The sequence below is a fragment of the Amblyraja radiata genome, chromosome 33 (genome assembly GCF_010909765.2).
Source record: "Amblyraja radiata isolate CabotCenter1 chromosome 33, sAmbRad1.1.pri, whole genome shotgun sequence".
NCBI lineage: Eukaryota > Metazoa > Chordata > Chondrichthyes > Rajiformes > Rajidae > Amblyraja > Amblyraja radiata.
Window position 1 is genome coordinate 22,772,800 of NC_045988.1, and position 14,357 is coordinate 22,787,156.

The window sequence follows — 14,357 nt, forward strand, 5'->3', positions numbered from 1 at the left end:
ACTGCCCAGTCCATCATGGGTACTGACCTCCCCACCGGCAAAAGGATTTACTGGAGTCGCTGCCTCAAAGAGGCAGCCAGCATCATCAGAGACCCACACCACCCTGGCCACGTACTCATCTCACCCTTGCCATCAGGAAGAAGGTACAAGAAAATTGTCCAGGTTCAGGTAAAAGCTTCTTCCCTACAGCCATCAGGCTATTAAACATAACAACCTCTAAATAGGCGCCGAACTACATAGACTTGGGGGCATTATTTTTGTCTTTGCACTATTATTGTTGGTTTATTTGTTTGTTTACACACACACACACACACACACATATACACATACACACACGCATACACACACACGCACACACACGCACGACACACACGCAAACATACACACACATACATACACACACACACACACATACATACGCACACATAAATATATTGTTTATATATGCATGCATGGTAGGGGTAATGAGGTGGGTGGGGAATGCGGGTGGTGATGGATTGGGGTTGGGAACGTGGGGGTAATGGGTGGGGTAATGTGGGTGGTATTGGGATGGAGATGGGGCTTTGGGAAGGATCTCCTCAATATGAATGCAAGATGTAAAGACAGTACCCTCGACTGAGCGATGGGCACCCTTAGCTCCGAGGATAGGCTGTCCGGTTTCTGTCCGCTCCCACCGTCTGTGGGACCTGCCACTGGTGACCACAACAATCGACTGGAGACATCAGCAAACTCAGTGCTGCATCCAACCGACCCGAGTAGAGCAGCAAAATATCAATGTCTGCAGTGACTTCAAGGCCCTGCAGATGGCGCACCGTGGCAACACACCTGGGACCTGGTTACGAGAGGGGCAGGACTGGCAGCTCAATGTTCCAGGTGCTTCAGGAGGGACAGGGGCGAGGGTAAAGAGGAGGGGGTGTTGTGTTATTTGTTACAGAGGGTATAGAAACATAGTAAAATTGGTGTAGGAGTAGGCTATTCGGCCCTTCGAACCAGCACCGCCATTCAATATGATCATGGCTGATCATCTAAAATCAGTACCCCGTTCCTGCTTTTTCCCCATATCCCTTGATTCCTTTAGCCCTAAGAGCTAAATCTAACTCTTGAAAACATCCAGTGAATTGGCCTCCACTGCCTTCTGCAGCAGTGAATTCCACAGATTCACAACTCTCTAGATGAAGAGGTTTTTCCTCATCTCAGTCCTAAATGGTCTACCTCTTATTCTTAAACTGTGACCCCTGGTTCTGGACTCCCCCAACATCGAGAACATTTTTCCTGCATTTAGCCTGTCCAATCCTTTAAGAATTTTATATGTTTCTATAAGATTCTTCTAAATTCCTGTGAATACAAGCCCAGTCGACCCATTCTTTCATCATATGTCAGTTCCGCAATCCCGGGAGTTAACCTGGTGAACCTACGCTGCACTCCCTCAATAGCAAGAATCTCCTTCCTCAAATTAGGAGTTCAAAACTGCACACAATACTCCAGGTGGGGTTTCACCTGGGCCCTGTACAACTGCAGTAGGACCTCCTTGCTCCTAAACTCAAATCCTCTTGCAATAAAGGCCAGCTTTCTTCACTGCCTGCTGCACCTGCATGCTTGCTTTCAGTGACTGATCTACAAGCACAGGTCTCATTGCACCTCTCCTTTTCCTAATCTGACAGCATTCAGATAATAATTTGCTACCAAAGAGGATAACCTCCCATTTATCCACATTATACTGCATCTGTCATGTATCTGCCCACTCACCCAACCTATCCAAATCACCCCGCAGCCTCATAGTATCCTTATCGCAGCTCAGATTGCCACCCAGCTTTGTGTCATCCGCAAACTTGAAGATGTCACAATTAATTCCTTTGTCTAAATCGTTAATATATAATGTAAATAACTGGGGTCCCAGCACTGAGCCTTGCGGCACCCCACTAGTCACTGCCTGCCATTCTGAAAAGGACCCGTTAATTCCAACTCTTTTCTTCCTGTCTGCCAATACCATTTTGCACACTAGTCTCTTGTGTGGGACATTGTCAAAGGCTTTTTCAAAGTCCAGATAAAACAGTGGTCAGAGGTCATAAGTGATAGGAACAGAATTAGGCCATTCGGCCCATCGTCTACTCCGCTATTCAATCATGGCTGATCTATCTCTCCCTCCTAACCCCATTCTCCTGCCTTCTCCCCATAACCCCTGACACCCGTACTAATCAAGAATCTATCTCTGCCTTAAAAATATCCATTAACTTGGCCTCCACAGCTTTCTGTGGCAAAGAATTCCACAGATTCACCACCCTTTGACTAAAGAAATTGCTTCTCATCTCCTTCGTAAAGGAACGTCCTTTAATTCTGATGCTACGACCTCTGGTCCTAGACTCTCCCACTAGTGGAAATGTTCTCTCCACATCCACTCTATCCAAGCCTTTCACAATTCAGTATGTTTCAATGAGGTCCACTTCATTCTTCTAAACTCCAGCGTGTGCAGGCCCAGTGCTGTCAAACGCTCATCATAAGTTAACCCACTCATTCCTGGGATCATTCTTGTAAACCTCCTCTGGACCCTCTCCAGGGCCAGCACATCCTTCCTCAGATATGGTGCCCAGAATTGCTCAAAATACTCCAAATGCAGCCTGATGTAATATAGCGTCTCAGCATTACATCCCTATTTTTGTATTCTAGCCCTCTTGAAAGAAATGCTAGCATTGAGTTTGTTTTCTTTACTACTAATTCGATTTGCAGGTTAACGTTTTGGGAATCCTGCACCAGCAGTCCCAAGGCCTCTCGCACCTCCAAATTTCAGGATTCTCATCTTCCTTGACAGCCTCCCATGTGGCACCTTATCAAAGGGTTTCTGAAAGTCTAGGTAACAACATCTACTGGCTCTCCTTTGTCTGTCCTGCTATTTACTTCTTCAAAGAATTCCAGCAAATTTATCAGGTAAGACCTCCCCTTCACAAAGCCATGCTGACTTTGGCCGATTTTATCGTAAACTGCTAAGTACTCCTTAACCTCATCCTTTATATTGGTAATTTTCCAATCATCTGGGACCACTCATGATTAGTGATTCTTGAAATATCACTATCAATGCCTCCACAATCTCTAAAGCCACCTCTTTCAGCACCCTAGGGTGCAGTCCATCTGGCCCAGGTGACTTATCCACCTTCAGCCCTTTCAGCTTCCTTTTCTCCAGAGATGCTGCCTGTCCTGCTGAGTTACTCCAGCTTTTTGTGTCTATCTTCAGTTTAAACCAGCATCTGCAGTTCCTCCCTACATGGGTGTCTACTTCATATTGAAATCAGTGTGCAAGTCGCTAGTTAACTGAGAGTTATGTGCATATATTTTATTGATATCTTTATATGCAGTTCACAGTGTGCGCATGTCTCTTTGATATCTATTGCACTTCAAAGGGAACAGAACTATTAAAAAGCAACTAGTCTCAGTAGTGAGCATGAAACTACGGGATTGTCATAAATTTCATCTGACTTCACACAGCTCTCCGCGTGAGGGACATCTTTCTCTGACCTTGTCTGGTCTTTTAAGTGATTGCTTTAATTTATTTCTGCTTTTCGTGTGACTGCTCTCAATTTATTTCCTCCGGCTCCTCGGACATTACCTCCCGACCCGACCTGTCCTTACCACAAATAGTGTGGCAACAACAGCAGTTCAGAGGCTGGGGGGGGGTCTGTGGTGAAAGGGTTCTCGTTGTGACACCGCAAGGCTTTTGCCCCATCCACATGACACAAGGCCAAAGTGGGATGGAAAATTCTCCATTTGCCTGGATGAATGCAGTTCCAATAGTTTAGTTTAGTTTCGAACAAGAAGGTAGATTATTATCTGATTGGTGTCAGATTAGGAAAAAGGGGAGGTGCAATGAGACCTAGGTATCCTTGTACATCAGTCACTGAAAGTAGCATGCAGGTACAACAGGCAGTGAAGAAAGTTAATGCATGTTGGCCTTCTTAGTGAGAGGATTTGATTATCAGAGTAAGGAGGCTCTACTACAGTTGTACAGGGACCTGGTGAGGCTGCAGCTGGAGTATTGTGTGCAGTGTTGGTCTCCTAATTTGAGGCAGGACATTCTTGCTATTGAGGGAGTGCAGCGTTGGTTCACCAGGTTATTTCCCGGGATGGCACGTCTGACATATGATGAAAGAATGGATCGATTGGGCTCATATTCACTGGAATTTAGAAGGATGAGAGGAGATCTTATAGAAATATATAACATTCTTAAGGGATTGGACAGGCTATTTGCAGGAAAAATGTTCCCCATGTTGGGGGGGTCCAGAACCAGGGATCACAGTTTAAGAATAAGGGGTAGGCCATTTAGGACTGAGATGAGGAAAAACTTTTTCAGCCAGTTAGTTGTGAATCTGTGGAATTCTCTGCCACAAACGGCAATGGAGGCCAATTCGCTGGATGTATTCAAGAGAGAGTTAGATTTAGCTCTTATGGCTAATGGAATCAAGGGATATGGGGGGGGAAGCAGGATCTCTGATGTCTAAAGTTTAAAGCTGGACAGTGTTGTGTTTGTGTGAATGGAATTGGGGTTTGTCAAGAATAGTAACCAAGTGAATGAACAGAGGTGGATGGTCACAGAGTGAGATGGTGAACGTGTGTCTGTGAAAGACTGGGGCTTATGAGTGGCACTCCACAGTGGATGGAGGAGCTGCCTGCTCTGGGCTTCCCTTGGTGGGGGACATATGAGACCTGGTCAGTATTCAGTGATGTCGGGGCGAAACGTTGCCCTGGCAACTACCCCTCCAGTTCCAGCCACTGTGAAATCTGTGGAGTTCTCTGCCATAGAAGGCAGTGGAGGCCAATTCACTGGATGTATTCAAGAGAGTTAGATTTAGCTCTTAGGGCTAATGTAATGACGGGATATTGGGAGAAAGCAGGATGATTTTGGATGATCAATCCTGATCATATTGAATGATGGTGCTGGCTCAAAGGGCCGAATGGCCTACTCCTGCACCAATTTTCCATGTTTCTATGTTAACATTGGTCATCACTGTTTGTAAATGGAGGATTGTGAGGAGTACAATGTATTGAAATGTAGAACTTGCCCTGTGGCTGAGAGAAAGTTTATTTGCAGCTATTCAAACCACTCACTTTAGTTTAGTTTAGTTTAGTTTAGTTTAGTTTGGAGATGCAGCATGGAGACTGGTCTTTTGGCCCCACTGAACACACGCTGACCATCATCGATCACCCATTCATCCAATTCCATGTTATCCAATTTTCTCATCCACTGTCTACACTCGAGGGGTAATTTACAGAGGGGCAACTAACTTACAAACTCCTTCACCTTTGGAATGTGGGAGGAAACTGAAGCACCCGGAGGAAACCCACAGGGTCACAGGGAGAACGTGCAAACTCCACATAGACAGCACCCGAAGTCAGGATTGAACCGGGGTCTCTGGCGCTGTGAGGCAGCAGCTCTACACACCATGTGTGTGTGCTCCCCCCTCACCTGCTCACACAAACAGCAGCGACCTTAACTGGACCTTTGATGCATCACGTTACCTTTTGGAAGTTGTTTAATGCACTGGAACGCCCTTGGGCCAAGTTAAAGGCCCAAGTTAACACAAATACATTCACACCCTTCAAAATGCAAATGCCATCAATGTGCGACTGATGTGCGGCTCAGGCTGTTTCAGGCTCTCAGCTCCACACGTTCTCATTGCAAATAGGGCAATTGAATTAAATTAAGTCCTGTTATGCTTCACCCCTGGGGGGGACTAACAGCCATTCCTGGCATGAGTCAGGAGCAAATCTATGGGCAAACTACATTTTATTAACAGGTACTGTATTAAATGTGCAACAATGGCTTGATAAGGAGACACTTGCTCGTTAAAAAAGATTAATAAGATGCTAATGTACAAATTCTTGCTTTTCATTCAATGGCATTACCCTCAAAAGCCAAGGTGCATGCAAATTCGGAAGCAACCAATTGAGACGAAACCCAGTTATATGTAAGGGGTTGAAGACTTGTGACTAATTCTGGGTGTTTCTAGCAAGCCAGGACTGAGGCATTTGAGCGGAGAGTTGGAGGTGAAGGTGTGTGTTTATTCCTGGCACAGGGACCACGTCGCTTCCATTTCCAAGGTAGGACATATTTCACAACCTGCTAAGAGTTAAAATAAGTTCAAATGTTTCATTGAATTTTATTTGGGAAGGAATGGATTCAAGCAAATAAAGTGAAAAATGGAAGATAGACTCAAAATGCTGGAGTAACTCAGCGGGACAGAAGATCATCAGAAGAAAGGTCTTGATCCGAAACGTCACCCATTTTTTCTCTCCAGAGATGCCATTTGTCTCGCAGCATTTTGTGTTTATCTTCGGTTTCAGTTTCTGCTTTAGCCTCTACAATAGAGTTACCATTAAATTATCATTAATAGAGTATAATTCACTCAATTACAGGGCTGCCAACATTGGGTGAGTTGGGAGTGAGAAATTGCAAGAGACCAAGCCCGAGGGAGCATAGCGACGGGGGGGGGGGGGGGGGGGGGCGGGGTGTCCCCCTCCCATTGGTACGGAACAGCTTGAAATTGTGCAATATGGTGCATACTGTAGCGAGTCTTATAACTTACACTTGAATGCAATATATATGCTTTAAATTGGATTGGAGCGTTTTTGAAAGGGGGGAGGCTGGGCGATCACTGATCACTGGCCTTGGGGGTACCCGGTGAGGGAGTGGAGCAACCGAGTGGGGAGAGGGTGTGGAAGAAGGGTGTCCCACCTCCCAGGGTAGGAACGTTTTGAAATTTGATGTATTAAAATCATGTTTTAATGCACTGCAGAAGTATTATTTCAATGTTTTTTGTATGAAGTATTTTTAAGAGGTAACTTTTTAAGGGGTAACTTTATCCACACAAAGGGTGATGGGTGTATGGAACAAGCTGCCAGAGGAGGTAGTTGAGGAGGGACCATCCCAACATTTAAGAAAAAGTTAGACTGATACATGGATAGGACAGGTTTGGAGGTATGGACCAAAAGCAGGTGGCGTAGCTGGGACATGTTGGCGGGTGTGGGCAAGTTGCACCGAAGGGCCTGTTTTCACACTGTATCACTATGGCTACATTATACCTCCACCATGCATGAATTATTCAAAATTAAGTGATCGAGTTTTATTGCCATATACTCAAGCATAGAAACATAGAAAATAGGTGCAGGAATAGGCCATCAGCCCTTCGAGCCAGCACTGCCATTCAATATGATCATGGCTATTCATCTAAAATCAGTACCTTTTTCCTGTTTTTCCCCCATATCCCTTGATGTCGTTAGCCCCAAGAACTAAATGCAACTCTCTCTTGAAAACATCCAGTGAATTGGCCTGCACTGCCTTCTGTGGCAGAGAATTCCACAGATTCACAACTCTCTACGTGAAGAAAGTGTGTCCTCATCTCATTCCTAACTGCCCCCCCCTTTATTCTTAAACTGTGACCCATGGTTCTGAACGCCCCCAACATCGGGAACATTTTTCCTGCAGTTACAGTAAGTGAAAATCTAGCAGGCAAGCAGGATGCTTTCTCCAACCACCCCCATTTGAAGTCCACTACCTTCCACCGTTTCTACCCAGTGCTTGGTACTTACTTCCAGCAGCCACTGGTTGTCCTCCAGGATGCACTGAGCTGCAGCCTGATCCATGCTGGTCACCTGGGCGAATTCGGCACAGAGACTCTCTCTCTCTCCCCCCTCTCTTCCGCTCTCTCTCCTCTCAACCCCCCTCTCCCCTATCTCTCCCCTCCCCCTCTCTTTCCCCTCGCTCTCTCCTCTCTCCCTCCCTGTCTCTCCTCTCCCCCTCGCTCTCCCCTGTCTCCCCCTCTCACTCTCTCCCCTTCCCTCTCTCTTCTCTCTCCTCATCTCTCTCTCCCCCTCTCTCTCCTCTCTTCCCCTCCCTCTCTCTCTCCCTCCCACCTCACTCCCCCCCTCTCCCTCGTCCCCTCTCGTCTCCCCTCTCTCTCACCCCCTCTCTCCCCTCTCTTCCCCTAACTCCAACATCTCTCTTCCCTCTCTTTCGCCTAACTCCTCTCTCACCCTCTCTTCCCCTCTCTCTCTCCCCCTCTCTCTCTCCCCCTCTCTCTCTCCCCCTCTCTTTCTTCTCTCTCCCCCTCTTCTCTCTCTTCCCCCTCTCTCTCTCTCATCTCTCTCTCCTCCTCTCTCCTCCTCTCTCTCCCTCTCTCTCCCCCATTTCTCCCTCTCACCTCACTCTCCCCCGGCTCTCTCCCCTCTCTTTCTCCTCTCTCTATCTCCTCTTTATCTTTGCCTCCCCCCCATCTCTCTCTCTTTCCCCCTTTCTCTCTTTCCCCCTCTCTCCCTCTTCCCCCCTCTATTTTACCACCCCTCTCTCTCTGCCCCTCTCCTCTCCATTCTCTCCTACTCTCTCCTCCCTCTCCACCCCCACTCTCTCTTCCCTCTTTCTTCCCTCTCCCCTCTCTCTCTCTTCCCCCCTCACTCTCCCCCCTCTCTCTCCCCTACCTCTCTCTCCCCTACCTCTCCCCCCTCCCCTATCTCTCTCTCCCCCCCTCCCTCTTCTCTCTCTCCATTCACGCCCCCTCTGTCTCTCCTCTCACCCCCTCTCTCTCTCCCCACTGTCTCTCTGTCTCCTTCCCCTCTCTCTCTCTCCACCTCCCTTTGAGAGTCTGTCCCTTCGGCACAGAGACTCTCGCGCAGCGGCAGCGGCACAACGCCTCCGATGCCCCCGATGGCCCGGGACTTGCACTTGCACGGTCTCCATGGCCAGAGCTGCAGTGAGCGACTCGCTAGCCCGCAAACACTCGACTGCTCGGCAAACGCTCGCCAGTCCCGGCTCCCCGCATCTGTTCGCGTCGCTGGTTCTGCTCCCATCCCTCCCTCAGCCCCGGCTCTCCAACACCCGCGGACCATGCAGTTTATCTGAGTTTTGAAAATGTCGTTGATCACAGAATTTCACACCACAGAGCGTGAGAAACTTCTGATCAGCGTGAGGGTGTGAGAGTTTGCTTGAGGGCGTGATTCTCACGCTCAAAGCGTGAGAGTTGGCAGCCCTGCAATTAATGGCCTTTCTGGCCAGCCGCAGCTTAGACTTTGAAAAAGGCGGCAAAACACTTGTATATGGTCTCAGTTTGCTATTTCTATAAACGTTGTACTTAATCTGGGCTTCTGCTTATGTACCGTAATAATTTACTGAAGAGTTTCACTGTACCTTGATACATGTGATAATAAAGATCCATTGAAGGAACTGCAGATGCTGGTTTATACTAAAGATAGGCACAAAGTGCTGGAGTAACTCAGCAGATCAGACAGCATCTCTGGAGAAAAGGCCTCAACCCAAAACGTCACCTATTCCTTTTCTCCAGAGATGCTGTCTGATCTGCTGAGTGACTCCAGCTTTTTGGGTCGACTGTTGAACCATTGACCATTAATAAACAATGAGTCATGACCTTTGCCAAGTATGACAGTTGCTTCGTCAACACAACGCAGATACACTTGGTGTCTGCATTAGTCCAGGGATTTGTAAGCATTGCTGCCCTTGCCACTGCAGCTTGATGTACCATGCATCTCATGCAGGTACACTGAATGACCAGATGCAGCGGAGAGCATTGGCGCAAAAAATAAACTGCTGGAGGAACTCAGAGGATCGAGAAGCATTTGTGGAGGCAAATTGATGATCAAGGTTCCTGGTCAATACTCTGGATCGGTGCTGAGAGGGACGAGGGAGGGTGGCCTGTATACAGCGAGGGAGGAGTGTGGCAGAGGAGAGAGGTGCCATTAACTGAGGAAAGCACAAACTGTATCAATAAAGGTGTCAGATTTATTTCAAGAGGACTAGAATACAAAAACATGGATGTAACGCTGAGGCTATAAAGCACTGGTCAGGCCGCATTTGGTGTATTGTCAGCAATTTTGGGCCTCATATCTGAGGAAGGATGTGCTGGCTCTGGAGACGGTCCAGAGGAGGTTTACAAGAATGATCCCAGGAACGAGTGGGTTAACATATTATGAGCATTTGATGGCGCTGGGCCTGTACTCAGAAGGATGAGAGGACACCTCATTGAAACTTACCGTAGAGTGGAAAGCTTGGATTGAGTGGATGTGGAGAGGATGTAGAGAAGGCAGGTACAGGATACTGAGTTGGATGATCAGCCATGATCATATTGAATGGCGGTGCAGGCTCGAAGGGCCGAATGGCCTACTCCTGCACCTATTTTCTATGTTTCTATGTTTCCACCAGCGGGGGAATCTAGGACCAGAGGTCATGGCCTCAGAATTAAAGAACATTCCTTTGGGAAGGTGATGAGGAGGAATTTCTTTAGTCAGAGGGTGGTGAATCTGTGGAACTCTTTGCCACAGAAGGCTGTGGAAGCTGTCAATTGATATTCTTAAGGCAGAGATAGGGTGTCAGGGGTTATGGGGAAAAAGCAGGAGATTGAGGTTAGGAGCAAGAGAAAGATCACCCATGATTGAGTGGTGGAATAAACTTGATGGGCCGAATGGCCTAATTCTGCTCCTAACACTTGACTTTAATTGGGGTGAGGGAGGGAGTAGTATCAATGGACTTTTAGGGACTACACAAGTGAGCAATGCCTGTGTATCCAGTGTTCACAGCCAAGTGATGTTAAAACAATTCATCAGCTGGTTTTAACACAGATGCCAAGGTATGCTCCCAGCTATCTGCTCGGTGCCCAGCAGCTTTGCCCTCCTTACAGCTGGCATACAGGCTATTAAAGATTTGGAGTAAAGATATATATTTTTTTTAATCAAAAATCAGTGTACAAAAAAAGCAAAACAGATACTGCGCAAAAATTTATTCCGACATTATCGGAGGCAATACATACATTCAATGTGTCGTTGTGTAGTGATTTGACAATTTTACCCCTTACCTTTGCCACTCATGTGGCCCCCTGTGGTGATATCTCTTTCCCTTTGGTGATATCCCTTCCCTTGTTTGAGGGGCCTCTCCACCATTCCCTGCATATGAATTGAATGGAATATTTTATTGTCACGGGTGACAAGTCACGGTGAAATTCTCTGCTTGCATACCCAAGGTATGCAAATAGTCGCCCATAAAGGGCGCTTGCAAAGGGCGCATACATTCAACCTGCACAGATTAGCCAGTGTTGGGTGCGCATAGTAGTGTTGGTACATAGGGCACAACAAACTCCACACTCCCCATGCTCCATTTTACATAATAAGACCATATGACATCAGAGCAGAATTAGCCCATTCAGCCTTTCAATTTTACTCCACCAATCCACCATGGCTGATCTATTTTTCTCTCTCAACACCATTCTCCTGCCTTCTCCACGTAACCTTTGATGCCCCTACTGTCAATCTCTATATTCAATACATTTAAATACATAGATTTTTGGAGGCTTTTAAGTTCCTGGGAATCATCATCTCCAAGGACCTTAAATGGAGGACTACCATCGACTCCACAGTGAAAAAGGCCCAACAGAGGATGTACTTCCTGTGGCAGCTGACAAAAGCACAATCTGTCACAGGCAATGATAGTCCATTTCTACACGGCCATCGTAGAGTCTGTTCTCACCTTCTCCATCATGGTCTGGTTTGGCTCAGCCACCAAGCACGACACCCGGAGGCTGCAGCGAATCGTCTGATCAGCTGAGAAGGTTCTTGGCTGCAACCTTCCCTCCATTGACGAACTGTACACTGCAAGGGCCAGGAAGTGAGCGATCATCTCTGACCCCTCTCACCCTGGCCACAAACTCTTTGAATCACTTCCCTTTTTAAGGCGACTCCGGACTGTCAAAGCTGCCACAGCCAGAAATAAAAACAGCTTTTTTTCGACGAGTAGTAGCTCTACCCAATAACCAAAAATCTGTAGCCTCCTTATGCTCTGGTGTTTTATTTAATTCACATGTTTAATCAATAATGTTTTATTATTAATGTTTAATGTTTTATGTGTCATTCATAACTGTCACTGTATGTCATGTTATCACTTGCGGGCGGAGCACCACGGCAAATTCCTTGTATGTGAATACTTGGCCAATAAACTTATTCATTCGTTCATTCATTCATAGATTTAAATGTATTTAAATAGATTTAAATAAATCTTTAAATTTAAATACATTTAAAGTCCTTAAAGCCAATGTCTTTAAATGTATATTAAATGACATTGGCTTTAAAAACACCCGATATCTTGGCCTCCACAGCCATCTGTGGCGATGAATTCCACAGTAACACCTCCCTCTGGCTAAAGAAATCCCTCTTCATCTCCATCTAATTAATTTATTTACATACTATTTTTCTCCAGTCTAGCACTCCATTGCAAGTCTTATTTTACTTCTGTGCTCTTTTTGTCCACCCCTACTTCCTCTAATCCCGTTATTGCTTAATGCAGCTGAGCAGTTTGCAGGATATCCATTACATGTATATAAATGTTTAAGAAGGAACTGCAGATGCTGGAAAATCGAAGGTAGACAAAAATGCTGGAGAAACTCAGCGGGTGCAGCAGCATCTATGGAGCGAAGGAAATAGGCAACGTTTCGGGCCGAAACGTTGCCTATTTCCTTCGCTCCATAGATGCTGCCTCACCCGCTGAGTTTCTCCAACATTTTTGTCTACATGTATATAAGTCTTTGCTTTTACCTTGAGATCCACTCCTTATCTTATTTAACTGCTCAAACAAGTCATTTTCCTTTGGGTTTCCACTGTGATAGACATACTGCAGCTCCGTGAACATGGACCTACATAATTTTCATAACTAGCCAGTGAAAATAGTTGACGGACACAAAATGCTGGAGTAACCCAGCGGGATAGGCAGCATCTCTGGAGAGAAAGAATGGGTGACGTTTCAGGACAAGACCGTTCTTCAGACTGATAGTAGCCCACAGCTACCAATGGCCTGTTTCCTTTATCATCATTGCTTTTTTGCATATCTTTCATTCAGTTGTTCGATATCTCTCTATAATGTCTATAATCTCTCATTTTCCTCTCCCCTGACTCACAGTCTGAAGAAGAGTTGCAACCCAAAAGGTCACTTATTACTTTTCTCCAAAGATGCTGTCAGGCCCGCTGTGTTACTCCAGCTTTATGTCTTTCTTCAGTGAAAATAATAATTTTCCTTCATTATTTACCTTGTGAAAACTGTTCATAAATTGAAAAAATGAATTGATTGATGGAAAGATATAGCATGGGAACAGGCCCTTTGGCCCATTGAGTCCACGCTGACCATCGATCACTGATTCACACTAATTCTATGTTATCCCACTTTCTCATCCACTCCCTGCACATTAGAGGCAATTCACAGACGGCAATTAACCTACAACCTGCACATCTTTGGGATGTGGGAGGAAACCGGAGCACCCGGAAGAAAACCATGTGGTCACAGGGAGAATGTGCAGTATAAAGTATTGGTTAGACCATTCCTTTGGGATCATAAGATCCAGGCATAGTTATGGGTCTGTTATAGCGTTCCAATCTCTGCCTCGATGCATCTGTCTATTCCATCTCACTATGGGAGCTTTGCTGGGTATTTTGGCTTAAGAAATATTTCCAATGAAAGCCAATGATAGACGCAACATGCTGGAGTAACTCAGTGGGACCGGCAGCATCACTGGAAAGGAATGGGTGACATTTCAGGTCGAGACCCTCCTTCAGTCTGAAGAAGGGTCTCAACCCGAAATGATGCTGCCTGTCCTGCTGAGTTACTCCAGCATCTGAAGTTCTTCCGTAAACATCTAATGAAAGCCATGTCCCTTGGCTGTCCCATCAGCAATCTCCCTGACAACCTCTACCAGAACTTTGGATTTTGAATAACTCACCTCCATCAGTAATGTTGACAATACTGCCATTTGAAGAGATTACCCACGTGTTGATTTGCTAGCAGAATAAAACACGCAGTGATTTGGTTCTGAGATATTGGCATCCCACCGCGAAAAGTCCTCTGGAGTGTGTGCAGGATTTGTTGGTGTTTATTTTAAAGGTTAGCTGGTAAAGGGGACACGGTCCTTGAGTGTGAAGCAGTGGAGTCAGGAGCATGACCAGTGTCCAGGCGAGTGGGGTCAGGAGCATGACCAGTGTCCAGGCGAGTGGGGTCAGCACACAGCAGGAGGATGGGGAACAAGGGTGGTCCTACCTCAGAGCAGTAAATATTGCCCCCCCCCCATATCAGACGATCCATCGTCGCCCAAGACGAGCGGAGAGCACAGGAGATCGATACCAGGCACCCCCTGCACGGACACACAGCACCTCCACCCCGACTGAAATCCACAGCCAGTTTCTTGCAGATAGTCCCACCTCTCCAGACAACCAAAGAAACAGCAAGGACCAACATCTGGAAAGATGAATGGAACCAGCTCAACACACGAGCCCACGACTGGATGGAGAGAGGAATCACTCCGACTGAATGCCTCGCCAGCGGGCACGACCTC